Here is a 13749-nt window from a genome sequence, read left to right on the forward strand (position 1 = left end):
ATGATGACACGGATCCCACATTGTCAGCGAAGTAGTGATCTATAGCTTTAATCACCCCCGCCCTAGTCTCTGGAACACGGAGATGCCATGGATTAATTGGGGCGACCGGCCCCCTGCGTCTAAATGGAGATCTATATGGGTCCATAGCGGGGAGTGATCCGAAATGCCTCTAGGGAAATGTCGGATCTCTCGCACCGTCGTGGCCTGGGCTGCGGGCACAAGGAAATAATCAAGTCTGGCTAAGCTCCCATGGGCCCCGGAGTGGAAAGTATATTGGGCCTGCCCTGGGTGAAGCATCCGCCAACAATCCACCATACCAAACGTTTCCAAGAAACCACTAAGGCAGGACTGCGATGGCATAAGAGCCCTGGGAGGATGTCAATCTTCCAGGCCATCAACCACCGAGTTGAAGTCCCCTCCAACCACCAAAAGCCCCTCAGGAAGCTTCAGTACCAATTTCCCCAGGTCGACAAATGTGGTGGCCTGTAAACCCGGGGGGACATATACCGAGAGGATGGCAACCGTTCTCCCCTCCCACCTACCAACAATCGCTGCATATCTACCCCTGTCATCCAATATCGTTTCATCAATCTCCAAGGGAAGGGAACTAGGGATCATTACACCGGCCCCTCTAGAGCCCGAAGTGAATCCCGAGTGTGCCACCAACCGGTAGCCCCTCCGGTTCATTGCATGGAACGTGTTCCCCACCAGATGCGTTTCCTGCAGTAGTACAATGTCGGGGGAATGACGCTTCACATATTGGAGTACAATTCCCTGTTTTATTTTGTCCCCAAGCCATTGACGTTCCAATTCAAGATTCTCAACCCCCTAACCCCCATCTCGAAAGTGAGTAGTCGGGTCCCCCAAACCCCACGAAGGAGACACAGAATAAGCAACAATACGTAGCGTCAAGAACAACGCAAACAAGAAAAGGAAAACCCATCCCCCCTCCCCCTGAATACCAAAACAACAACCCACCACCCTGCACCCCTGCAATAAATCAGAAAACCACCCCATTCAGCAGTGTGCCTGTCGCCCTACCCCAGAAAACTAAACTACAAGGATAAAAAGGAAAAAAACCCACGCAGGAGGAAAAGTCCCCAAACTCCACGCCGCCCCAGGGCTTGTCTTGAAAAAAAAAGTCATTGACCCAAAAAAGAATAACAATCCACTGTAACACAACACGATGGTAGCACACACCGGTGCCCTTACTCCTCCTGGTCCCGCCAGCACCTCTGGATTGTTTCGCACTGTCCCGTGGCATAGATAATGTGTCCAACCAGTCACTGACCACCTCTGGCATGTCAAAGAAGAGCACCCGCTCTTTATGTTCGATGCGCAATCGGGCGGGGAAAAGCATTGCATACTTCATGCCCAGATCTCTTAGTCTCCGCTTCACCCCAGTAAACCCGAGTCTCTGCTTCTGCACCGAAGGGGTAAAATCAGGGTAAAAGTTGATGGATGCATTCTCGAACTTAGTGGAGCCGCTAGTCCTCGAAGCTTGCAAAATGGCATCCCTGTCTCTGAAATGAAAGATCCGCGCAATGATGGGTGGCGGGGCCGTCCCCTGCTTGCGTCTACCGCCCGGAATTCTGTGGGCGCGCTCCACCACAAAAAGGTTACTCAGGCCCTTAGGGGCAAGGTGGTTGACGATCAGATCTTCAACGAGCAAGTCCGTCGATTGATCGGCTGAGGACTCCGGAACTCCGACTATGCGAACATTATTGCGCCTAGCACGACTTTCAAAATCCTCAAGCCGGCGGGCAAACTGGTCACTCGAGGTCCGAAGAGTCCGGATCTCAGTCTGGAGTTCGGAGACATCCGTGGTAAGACTGGCTGTCTTGACATCCAACGACTTGACTCTCTCGTTGGTTTTAGCTAAGCATGGGCGGAAAATCCGTTTCGCTCGCGGATTTTGCGGATTTTCGGTAAATTCGCAATCCGCGAGATTCGGGAATCTCCCGCAAAATCCGCAAATCCGCGAGCAGCGGATTTTATGGCTTGCTCGCACTGTTCGCGTGAGTTCGCGGCTTTCCAGTACAACTTCGCGCCCCGCGATAAGCGCTAAATTGCAGAAATACGATCTTAGCAAAACTGAAACTACTTACCAGGTTCAAAAGTTCAGGCTCATCATTAGTCGCCATTTCGTGTAGTGCTTCCTGAGGGGCCCCTCCAGAGTTCAGTTGCCAGTTGCAACTATTATGTGACCCTGCTCTGAACCTCAGAATAGTTACACATATGCCACAAAGTTCCTGAATTACAGCTAAGGGAGACAAGCAGGAGCCAGGCTGGAAGTTCAAATCCATTAATCAGTCCCTAATTCATTATTGTCAGTTGGGGCAGGGCAGGTGTTGTAACTAATTTTGCAACAATGAAAGCACTTAGCAAGTGCAAAAGATCACTAACCAGGAAGCACTATGGAAGCAGGTGCCAGCTAAAAAAATATTCTGTGACACATTAATCAGCCCCAAATTAATTCAGGTCACTTGAGGCAGGGAAGGTGTGCTTTGCTTTGCCACAATAATGTAAAACTGGACAACCAGAGGGTGCTGTGATGAAACAGAGGGTGGCATGGGTGGGCCAGAGGGTGGCATGAGTAGTCAGAGAGTGGCAGTGGTGACAGAGAGTGGCAAACACAAAAAAAAAAAATCCGCAAATTCGCGAGAATTCGCGGATTTTGCGGATTGCGAGTTCGCAAATCCGCAGAATTCGCGAACGCGAGATTCGCAAAATTCGCCCATGCTTAGTTTTAGCCAAGTCCGCCCTAATCAGGCCCACATCCACCGCCACTGTGTCAATCTTGGCTGCCAAGTTCTTGTATTGTTGGCCCATCGACGATTGTATGCTGGCGATGGCGCCCATCACATCTCGAAGTGTTGGCTCCTCTGACTCTGGGGGGCCACCACCAAGGTCCTCCGGGGTTTTACCAGTCCCGCTGGGCGAGCCCTTATTGCGCGCAAATATATCCATAATGGTGGTCTGAGTCACGCCACCACGAGTCGTATTCTTGAGGGACCGCTTGTCACCCTCAGACTTGGCCGCCATGGTTGGTTGCGCGCCCCTCAGGGGCTTTTGGGACCTGGTGTAAATGGCTCCCCCCAAGGAAAATCACGAGAGGTTGAAATGCGGGGCGTCGGTGAAGATCAATCAAGTGACTGCCTTCACAGGCCAGCTCGAGCACTAGGCAGCCACCTCCAATATTCGTAGCCAGAGAAAACAAAACCGAAAGTAGACCCCGGGTAGCCGTCCCCTACCACAGGCCGATGTTGTTCAACTACTTTCGGGGTGCCCCAGATGCCCAAGTCCCAGGATGAGCCACGGTGTAGGCCTTCAGGCTTCAGGAAGGAGTAAGTCGGGCGCCCGGCATCCGATTCAAAATCTGAAAAAGGCCTTTCAGATCAGGAGAGTCGTGGCTAATAGAACCCGTTGTCAGAAACAGGATTTGCGCCAGGATAGACGGTGGAGGCGGCAAGGTTTTCGGGAGCTGACAGCTCACGCGACCATCTTGGCTACACGCTAAGCTCCTCCTCCAGTACATGGTTTCTTAGGTGGGGGGGAACCGCTGACGGGGAAGGATCCGATGCCGGGGCAGGCGCTGGAATGAGGGCTGCAATTTTTGCGTACGCCTCCTCCAAACGCGCCGAGAGGTGTTGCTCCAGGGGCGCTATCGCCTGATCCACTGCCTTGTAGATGGAATCATCCACCACCTGGTAGAAGTCGTCATCCCAGGAGGCATAATTTAGATGGTCCTCCTCCGTGTACTGCCTGACGCCCCCTGCATACTGAGGTAAGTTGGGCTCTACAGGTAAGGGAGGTACAGCACAGCCGCTTGCAAAACCCCTAGGGGTACACTGTGGGACTGGGGCAACCCAGAGGATATGGTCGCACAGAGGCACTAATGTCGGGACTAGCCCAGGGGACGCAGCAGCCCTCTATGTACTAGGGTACCACCCGGTCAAGCGTCCCTTTGCGCCACACACCAGTGCTTATTTTGACCCCTTTGGGGGGTTCGTCCACTTAATACAACCCACTCTGGGCGTTGCACAAAACTGCGCAAACGCAGTAAAAAGCGTGCTTAAAACGCGAATTCTAGCGCACCTACAAACAGAGAGAACGCTGCCCCCTTGCGGCGTCAGAGGCACAACGCACTCTGCTGGGCCAAAAATCGCGTTAGGATCGCCAAAGTGTCCCACGATTATCAGGGGAACCTGTAGGGGCTTAAAATCACCAGCGCTAAACAGCAATGCCAAACGCTACCCACAGACACCCCCAAAACACAGGAGAGAATGGAAAAAAGCACTTAACTTGCTGCTGAGCAGCGAAGAAAGAGGAAGAGGAAGCAGCTGCAAAGCATGATGGGTGCTGCGGGAGTATAGAGACTTACGAAGGACTTATGGTTCAGTTTCATGTTTCTTTACCAAGTGTTCATGGGAAAAGTAGTTTTATATGTTTTTTCTTGCTGCTGTGAAAATAAAGTGAAGATAGTAAGGCATAATCTGAAGCCTCCGGTCCTGCCATAGAATTATGTCTGTTCTGGCAAGCCCTTTCGCTCTTCAAAGGCGAGAGCAGAGCTGTAGCATTTTTACGTGATGTAATGGAAAGGGACTGAACAAGATTCAAAATCAAGATGTGCTTAGCAACCAATGAGCCCTTGCCCAGAGAAGAGAGAAGAACAACCTGTCTCGCCAGCTCCTTTCTCTCATTCTTTTATCCTGTTGAGCTTTGTTGATGGCTTCTGAATGTGAATTTCTAAGTAATAAAGGGTTTGTCTTAGCATGCTTGGTCCAGGCCTGGCTGTCATGACAAATGGAAGTAGCACTGTTTGACACTCAAGATCCCACGTATTCTGATCTTGCTTAGACATGTTTCGTAGATGGGAAAGTGCCAAAGGATCATCATCAGTCTAACTATAGCTCTTATTGCAGTGTAGAAAAGCCTGCTTCTGGTGGATACTTATAGCCGCATATTCCTCATCTTTTGATTCCTCATGTTGTGAGTCTTACCAGGCATTAGACTGGCTCTAGAATCTCTTGCATTGGCTTCTGCACACCAGCATGTGAAGCAAACCCTGTGCCTGATGGCAGTTCTCCTTTTTCTCCACTGTTAAATGCAGCTTTGGAGCAACCCTCCTACAGAATTCGGTACTTTTATCAAACCTTTTTGCTTCATCAGTGTGCCGGAAAGTTGTCCCCAAAAGCATGCTTCAAACCCTGCCATGCATATCATGAATACGTTTTTTCTTGAATCCTACATTATGTTTTCCTGTGTTGCTTATGCACCAAATATTATGTTAGTTCCTGTGACTAATGCTCCTTGGTGCACTGCAAAGTCATCAGGGAGCAGGAAGCCAAGTTGTAAGTCACTGAACAAATCAAGCATTTGCAATGCAATAGGTATTGCATTTTAGAAACTTTGACCTATTGGTATTGTAAATGACAATGCCTTTTATTATTGCAGGTTTTTTAAACACATAACTAAAAGGCATTGACATTTACAATGTCAATAACTAAAAATCTCACAAATTGCATATACAAATTTTGTTGCGCACGCTGCATCGCCAAATGTGATGCAGCGTGCACTATGAAATTAATTTGATTTATTTATTTGTATACTTACCTCCGCTAGGCCATAATCCAGCATGTACTACCCCTGCCCCTCCCACTCCCTGCATCACCACCTGGCAGCACTCCCTCCAGGAGCCGCTACTGCTCTATAGTCAGTGAATCTCCTTGTTAACTACCGGGCAGGGCCGGAGTGCCTACCGGGCAGTTTGGAATGCAGCTGAGCTGGGGCCTGATTTCACTGCGGTGGGGGCTGATTTCATTCTTGGAGACCTGCGTGAGCTTCGAAATAATTAATGCAAAACGAATTTCGTTTAGCACACGCAGGTCTCCATGAACTAAATCACCCCCCCCAGCTCAGCAGCATTCCAGACTGCCCGGTAGCCAGATCGGCCCTGCTACTGGGTTTGTAAAGAGGGAGTAATTGAAGGGGTGAGTTAGAACTTTATCATGGTAAGATGCCCCGCAATCTACGGTACAAATGACAGTGCGTAATGTGAAAGAGATCTCCACAACACTGCAGCACCACCAAGATGTTGGTATGTTATGTAATGTTATGTTATATTAGGTTTCATTATTTTAGTTTATGCAGATTTGTAGACCGCACACGGGCTTAGCATCAGGTGGTGTTTGCGGTGTCACACCCCGTAAATCAATGTATTTTCTGGTAAATGGTTGGGTACAGGTGCTTTCAGATGGGTATGGAGAGGTGTCTGTCGGATTTCACCAGGAATTTGTAACACAAGCAGACATAAAGCACATACACACCCCCTCTGTTTTGAACGTCTTCAAAATTTGGGTTATTTCACAATATATTGTGTTTTCTCTCACTTAGTACCCCTACTAATCCACATTTGCCTCCCTTACCACTACCCCTTTCTTGCGTCCTACTTTATCGTATAATGTAATTAACATTGTAGCCAGTGGGATTGTAGGAAAATCTGAAGCTCAACCCCAAACTTACTGACAAAGGCACTCCCCTGAGAGCGCATTATCAGAAGGGTATTCTGGCATTGAGCAGGTGTGAGTCTAGCCACACTTAGGGGTATATTTATCAAGCAGTTGCGTCATCCTTTCGCCATGCAATGGGGTGCAGGGACGTTGCAACTACCAATTAAGATTTATAAAGTCACGTATGGCCACCTTGCGTGGCCCTGCATGTCTTGATAAATTTAGAGGAACACAATACAGAGCAGATCGCTGTGTTGAGTTACTCTACCCCTGGGAGGTGTTCCATGGGTGGAGCATTCCCAGATTTACTATCATTGGTAAACCTGGGAATATGTCAAAATGTTCTGCCCCCCAGTTAGGCGTTACAAAGTTAAATAACATAATTTATCCTCATATTTTCCTCTTTCTATGTGTGCTGCATTTTGCAGTACACATAGAAAGAGGAAAGTGTCTCACTGGATTGTTTTTATGCAGGAAGGTGTCTCTTCCTGCACAAAAACAATCCTGCTTACAGTGCAGGCAACCTTGGAGCAAGGTTTAAGGGTGCCTGCGTTGGTGCTAGGCAACATATTGTGTGCTAGCGCAGTGCAAAGACAGGAATGAGTCGTATAATGTTAAATACTGTGCATTCCTACCCTTTCCCTAACACACAGAGCAGTGGAGCAAGGTGGATTGCTGTGCTGTGTTGTGTGATTTTTTGACAAATGTGCCACCCAGGGCGTAGTTAGACTTCTTGAAAAGCTTGATCTTCAGCTTCTTGTGGAATTCAAGAAGTAAGGAGGAGGCTCTTATATGTAGTGGGAAGTTATTCCTTGCTTTAAGAGTGATGTAGGAGAAGACTTGACTGCCGGATCTTATTTTTCACATGCGTGGGATTTGTGCATGTAAGAGTCTGTACAAGAGGACGGAGGTCTCCGAACATTAGTGAAAGCTGATGCAATTGTTGAGATATGCTGGGTCACTGCTATGTACTATCATGAAAGTGTGGGTCTGGAGTTTCAATTGTGTTCATTTGCAAATGGGGAGCCAGTGGAGCTACTTCAGGTGTGGTGTGATGTGAGTGCAGTGTGGGAGGTTGAGATTGATTCTGACAGCTGAGTTTTTGGTGCTGATTCAGAGTCATTTGAAAATCGTCCTCAGCATCTTCAGAGTATGACAAAATAAGGTTGTAATGAAATTGACTTGGCTGGTGCTGGATTGGGAATCAGTGTAAATAAAACTTAGTGCACCATCACAAGGGCTGATCTATGCTGTCTCTCTATAGGTCAGATGGACCTTTGCCGTTATAGTAGAGAAGATCACGAGCAAATCATCACATACATTTTTAATGACAATTTATTTTCTAAGTTCAAACAATAATGAGAGTTTATGTTTAAGTTTAAAGGGTTTTATTATTCAAGTTTAGTAAACAGATCTTTATTCAGAGCCATAAATTGTATCTACATCAATTTTAGTATGTGAATAATGAACAGAAATCGAGAATAAAAATATGGTCAGGCATGAATCATAATAAAAGGCATATAGCATGTTCCATAAAGGAAAGAAAGAATCCCTAAGCTAAGAATCATGCAAAAAGGTGTCAGTCAGAACCCATAAAGTGTTCAAGAGAACGAGAGAGAGATCAAGCATGAAGCTCATAAATCAATTGGATAGTAAATAATTAATTAAAGCAGAATTTCCCATGAAAATAGGTTCAAGAAACTGAATAGAGTCTCAGAACAACATGAAGTAAGGCAGGCTAAATGTGCAGTAGCAACCGCAAAAGGCAGTGGGACAAAAAGATGTAGAATGTCAAGTGGGTCTGGGAATGTCATAAAGGTCAGTGGTAACCTACTGTAGGAACATGCACTCCTATAAACTGTTGAAAATGCTGTTGCTGTTCATTTTGCATCTTTCTCCTTCTGTCGTCCAATCAGCTTACTGTGTTCTCCTAGGAGCAGTATCACTCCTCTTCTTTTCACACGAATACAATAGTCCATAGACAGTAATACTAGCTTTGCTACTTTCAACATGATGATTAGATTCTTATGGAACATTTTCTCATGCAGGATTCCTTTCCCACACGTCTAACTACATGTCTAACCTTCGAAACATCAACTTGTCCATTTTTCTAACAATGTTCTATGTGAGCACTGTAATATCTTTATAACAAAAAGAAAACATTTCCATACACCATCATCCTTTGGAAATAAAATAAGTCTGTTATAAGAGGTCACATTCAGTTTTAATGCTGCACTTTAATATGAAAGTTTCTTCATTATTTTACAAAAAGACAATTTCTAATCAAACGTTAACATCTTCTTTGTGTAAGTAGTAACATTTAGCAGAGTCATGTAAAAACATTTCTGTAACGTATTGAAAAACAAATATGGTCATTGAGAGGTCAAGAATTAAACATCCTATGCTTGTTTCAGCAAAACTAGGAGACCTACTTTCAAGCAAATTGGAGCTTTAGCCAATTGAGGCCTAGTATGAGTTAAAATGACTACATACTACAAATACTCACATTTCGAAACACATTTTATATTAATTAAAGCCTGCATTGTAATATTCCACATATATTATAAATATTGTATTTTGTGTTTTATTAAAAATACCCGTTCACCTGTCATGTTCAGTTTTTTTTTTTATCCTGAGGTTTTTGGTACAGTTGGTAGGGGTGGGTGTTAGTCCTTGCTCTGTTGGTCACCAGGTGGAGCCCCATGTAGATGTGTTCTTCCTGTCTTCCTGAAAATCACAATTTTAATCTTGTCCAGTGGCGACTCCTCTGCTATGCAGGAGAAGCATCGCCCCACTGCTTTTCAGCAGTCAATGAATCAATCAATCATATCATTTGTAAAACGTACTACTCACCCGTGAGGGTCTCAAGGTGCTGGGGTGGGGAATGCTGCTACTGCTCGAAAAGCCAGGTCTTGAGGAGTTTTATGAAGGTCAGCAGGTCTTGGGTCTGCCGTAGGTGGATGGGGAGGGTGTTCCAGGTCTTGGCGGCGAGGTGGGAGAACAATCTGCTGCCGTAGGTCGCTCTTCAGAAGCGGGGGACCGAGGTGAGGGTGAGGATGGCGGAGCCGAGCTGGCAGGTGGGGGTGTAGAAGCTGAGTCGTCTGTTGAGATACGTTTGTCCGGTATTGTGGAATGCCTTGTGTGCATGGGTGAGGAGCTTGAAGGTTATCCTATTGTTGACCGGGCGCCAGTACAGGTCTCTCAGGTGGGGTGTGATGTGGCTGCGGTGAGGTATGTCGAGGATCAGGCATGCAGAGGCGTTCTGGATGCGTCTCAGGAGTTTAGCTGAGGCTCCTGTGTAGAGGGCATTTCCATAGTCCAACCTCCTGCTGACGAGGGCCTGGGTGACCGTTCTTCTCGTTTCAGTGGGGATCCACTTGTAGATCCTGCGGAGCATGCAGAGGGTGTTGAACCAGGAGGAGGAGACAGTGTTGACCTGTTTAGTCATGGAGAGGGTGGAGCCGAGGATGACCCCTAGGTTGCGTGCTTGGTCGGTGTGAGTTGGAGTGGTTCCCAGTGCGGTCGGCCACCAGCAGTCGTCCCAGGTTGAAGGGGTGTATCCGAGGATGAGGACATCTGTCTTGTCCGAGTTCAGCTTCAGTCGGCTGTTCCTCATCCATTCAGCAACGGCCTTCATTCTTTCGTGAAGGTTGGTTTTGGTGGTGTGGGGGTCTTTGGTGAGGGAGAGGATCAACTGGGTGTCTTCGGCTTAGGAGATGATGTGGATTTCCTGCCGACGGGTGACGTGGGCGAGCAGTGCCATGGATGTTAAACAGACTTGGGATGAGGGATGAGCCCTGGGGTACGCTGCAGATGATCTCGGTGGCTTTGGAGCGGAAGGGGGAAGGCGGACGCTCTGGGTTTCTGCCAGAGAGGAAGGAGGTGGTCCAGTCCAGGGCCTTCTCTTGGTTCCTGGCGTTGTGGAGGCGTGTTTGTAGTGTGTGGTGGTAGACCATGTCGAAGGCGGCTGACAGATCCAGGAGGATAAGGGCCGCCGTTTCTCCGTTGTTCAGCAGGGCCTAGATGTCATCGGTGGTGTCGATGAGGGCAGTCTCAGTGCTGTGGTTGCTGCGCAACCCGAACTGGGAAGGGTCCAGGATGTTCTCCTCAAGGTAGCAGGTCAGTTGTTTGTTGAGGATCTTCTTGATGACCTTTGCCGGGAATGGGAGCAGGGAGATGGGCCCGAAGTTCTTGAGGTCCTTGAGGTCGGCCTTGGGATTCTTGAGTAAGGCGTTGATCTCTGCATGCTTCCAGCTCGCCGGGGAGGTTGCTGTCTCGAAGGAGGTGTTGATGACTTTCCTGAGATTGGGTGCAATGACTGTGCTGGCTTTGTTGAAGATGTGGTGTGGGCATGGGTCTGAGGGAGATCCAGAGTGGATGATATTCATGATCTTGATGATGTCATCGTCATTGATGTTGGTCCAGGAGAGCAGGCGGTTGGTGCGGATGGTGGTCGTGGGGGCAGAGGTCTCAGTGGTTGTCAGGGCGGTCATGGCATTGAAGCTGTCGTGGATGTCTGCGATCTTGCAGTGGAAGAAGGTGGCCAGTGAGTTACATAGGTCTTGCGAGGGTGGGACGTTGTTGATGTTGGAGCTGGGGTTGGAGAGTTCCTTCTCGATGTTTGCTGTTGTGCACATTGCTTTCTAGGCGTTCTTTGAAGGAGGCCCTTTTGGCGGATCTGATGAGGTGATGGTGTCTGCGGGTGCTGTTCTTATGGGCTGCGTGGCTATCCAGTGTTAGTTCAAGGAGCCAGATCTTCTCCAGCTTTCGGCAGGTTTGCTTGGAGGCCCGGAGGTCTTCAGTGAATCAGCTGGCTTTCTTACTGGTGTGACTGTTGGAGGGTTTCTTGATCGGGGTGAGGGTGTTGGCGCAGTTGTTGATCCACTGTCTGAGGTTGCGGGAGGCGGTGTTTGGGTCGCAGGAGAACTGGGAACAGGAAGGAAAAACAAGTTTAGACAAGAAAATAAGTACAGGTACAGAGGAATAAAAACAAGTCTGGGAAAGAATGCAAGTTAGGCACAAGGGAAAAATAAAAGATTAGGCAAAAACAATGCAGACAGAGCCATGCAGCAGTGTGGGCAGCGACCTGCCTGCGAGGAAGGTCAGAGGTGAAATAAAGGTAGCAGTGAAATAAAGGAAATATAAAATGATAATAACGTGAGGTTATTATCATTTTATTTTTTCCCTGTTGCTGCAGCTTTGCGGGTGGGCAGGGCTGCTCTGCAAACCGAGCAGGGGAGGGGTGGTTTGCACTCCCTAAGTGTGCATGAATGTTTAGAACAGCCGTCACTGGTCTTGGATCGGCTCAGGAAAGCCTCAGCCTGGATGCTTCCTGTTCTTGGAACACTGGCCGGGAGAGACGATGGCGGAAGAACGGAGGAGAGATGCAGCAAGGTGATAAGTTTTCTTTTTCTTTTTTTTGCATAACAGCTCCCCATCCTGTGCCCCCCACTCCACCACCCACATTACCTACCGTCTACTCCGGGTCTTGTCAGTATTCAACCTTAGACACTTGGGGCCAGATGTGGGGAGTTTCCATTTACTGATTCTTAAATACCGACTCGGAATGACTCGGTATTTCATTTTGGTATATACCGAATCAGTAAATTCCGAATCGGTGAAACCCATGCATTCCTATGGGCCTCCTGGCCCATAGGAATGAATGGGTTTTTCCGAATCGGAATGTACCGATTCGGTAAACCCCGAATCGGAAACTTCAAAAAATGACATGTGAGCCTGCCAACCAATCAGGGACACCCTACACACCCCACAACCAAGGCCCAGAGAATCCAACCAATCAGAATGAAGCAGCCCTCCCCAATACCTGGGAGTGGCCACACCCATGCAGGTGCACACCAACTGAACAAACAATTGAGCTGAAGTGAGAGGAGCAGAGCATCCACAGCCAAGCAGTGCTACAGCATGGAGTCACATGAAGGCCCAAAGGATGGTGGGGAGTGCAAAAGAAAGATTAAGTTCAGCCAAGAAGAACTTCAGGTGGCAGTGGAGGAAATCGTATGCCACTATAAACACATTTTTTGGAGACAGTCTCTGCATGTTGCAGAGACTGTGAAGAGGAACATATGGCTTGGCATCCAGGGCAAAGTGAATGCCATTGGTGTGACCCACCGGGACATTAAGGACATCAAAAAGTGATGGTATGACCTGCGCATCATAACCAAGAGGAAGATCGCTGCACTAAAAAAGGATGCTGGACTGACAGGAGGTGGCAAGGGCAAAGCACCAAAGCTGACTGAGTTGGAGGAGCTTGTTGAAACCACCATGGAGCCTGAATGTATCCATGGGATTGGAGACCTGGACAACACAGCAAAAGCAACAAAGAAACAAGGTAAGAGGCATGTACCCTAATCCACAACCATCAACCTGAACCCGTACCCCACTGTGTAGGAACATTACACTGCTGCACAGCTCATACTTGGTGCCAGCAATGCATCATGGTACATGTAGTCATGAGTACATAGATGCAATGCATACACTACAAGACTCTGCAAGGCATGCCACACACATTACCAAACACACAATGTACACTGTGCAAAGGTGTGTAAATAATTTATTCAAGAAATACACACAGGTGAACAAAAATATTGACCCTATGTCAATTTGAATCCACAGGAGAGTCCTCACGCACTCAAGCACCAGCAAGGGAGGAGAGGGCACCAGCAGCTAAGAGAAGGGAGAAAGAGAAGAAAAAAACAGGTCACAGCGCTGTAGAAGGAGGCAACACCACCACCCAGGAAGCCTCATCACCAGAGCGAGCCACAACACCTGTCCCACAATCACCATTGTTGTTTGGATCTCCTGATTTGTTAAGCACACCACCTACAACCATAGCAACGTCCAGGTTGGCCATGCAGGGAAGGGCAAGTAGGACGGATAAGCCCCCTCAGAGGATCCTGCAACCTCTGATTCGGAGGATGAGGAAGTTGTACCTCAAACAATTGCACCTGTGGCTGACAGGGCCAGACCACAGATTACATCAGGCGCTGCGCGCACCAGTGTCCTTGGCAGGAGGGCACGTGAGGGTGGCGAGGGGCAGGAAGGTGAGTGTGTCTTCTGTGGCCTGGAGGCCACAATGGTCAAAGTGCAGCGTATGCAGGCCAAAGCACTGTTAGCCGTGCATAGGCAGGTTCGCTGCATGAATAACAAAATGACCAACATGGACAAAGGAATAGACCACATAGCATGTAGTTTGGAGGCAATATCAAAGGGGATAACA

Source organism: Lissotriton vulgaris, chromosome 4_1 (genome assembly GCF_964263255.1).
Source record: "Lissotriton vulgaris chromosome 4_1, aLisVul1.2, whole genome shotgun sequence".
Classification (NCBI taxonomy): domain Eukaryota; kingdom Metazoa; phylum Chordata; class Amphibia; order Caudata; family Salamandridae; genus Lissotriton; species Lissotriton vulgaris.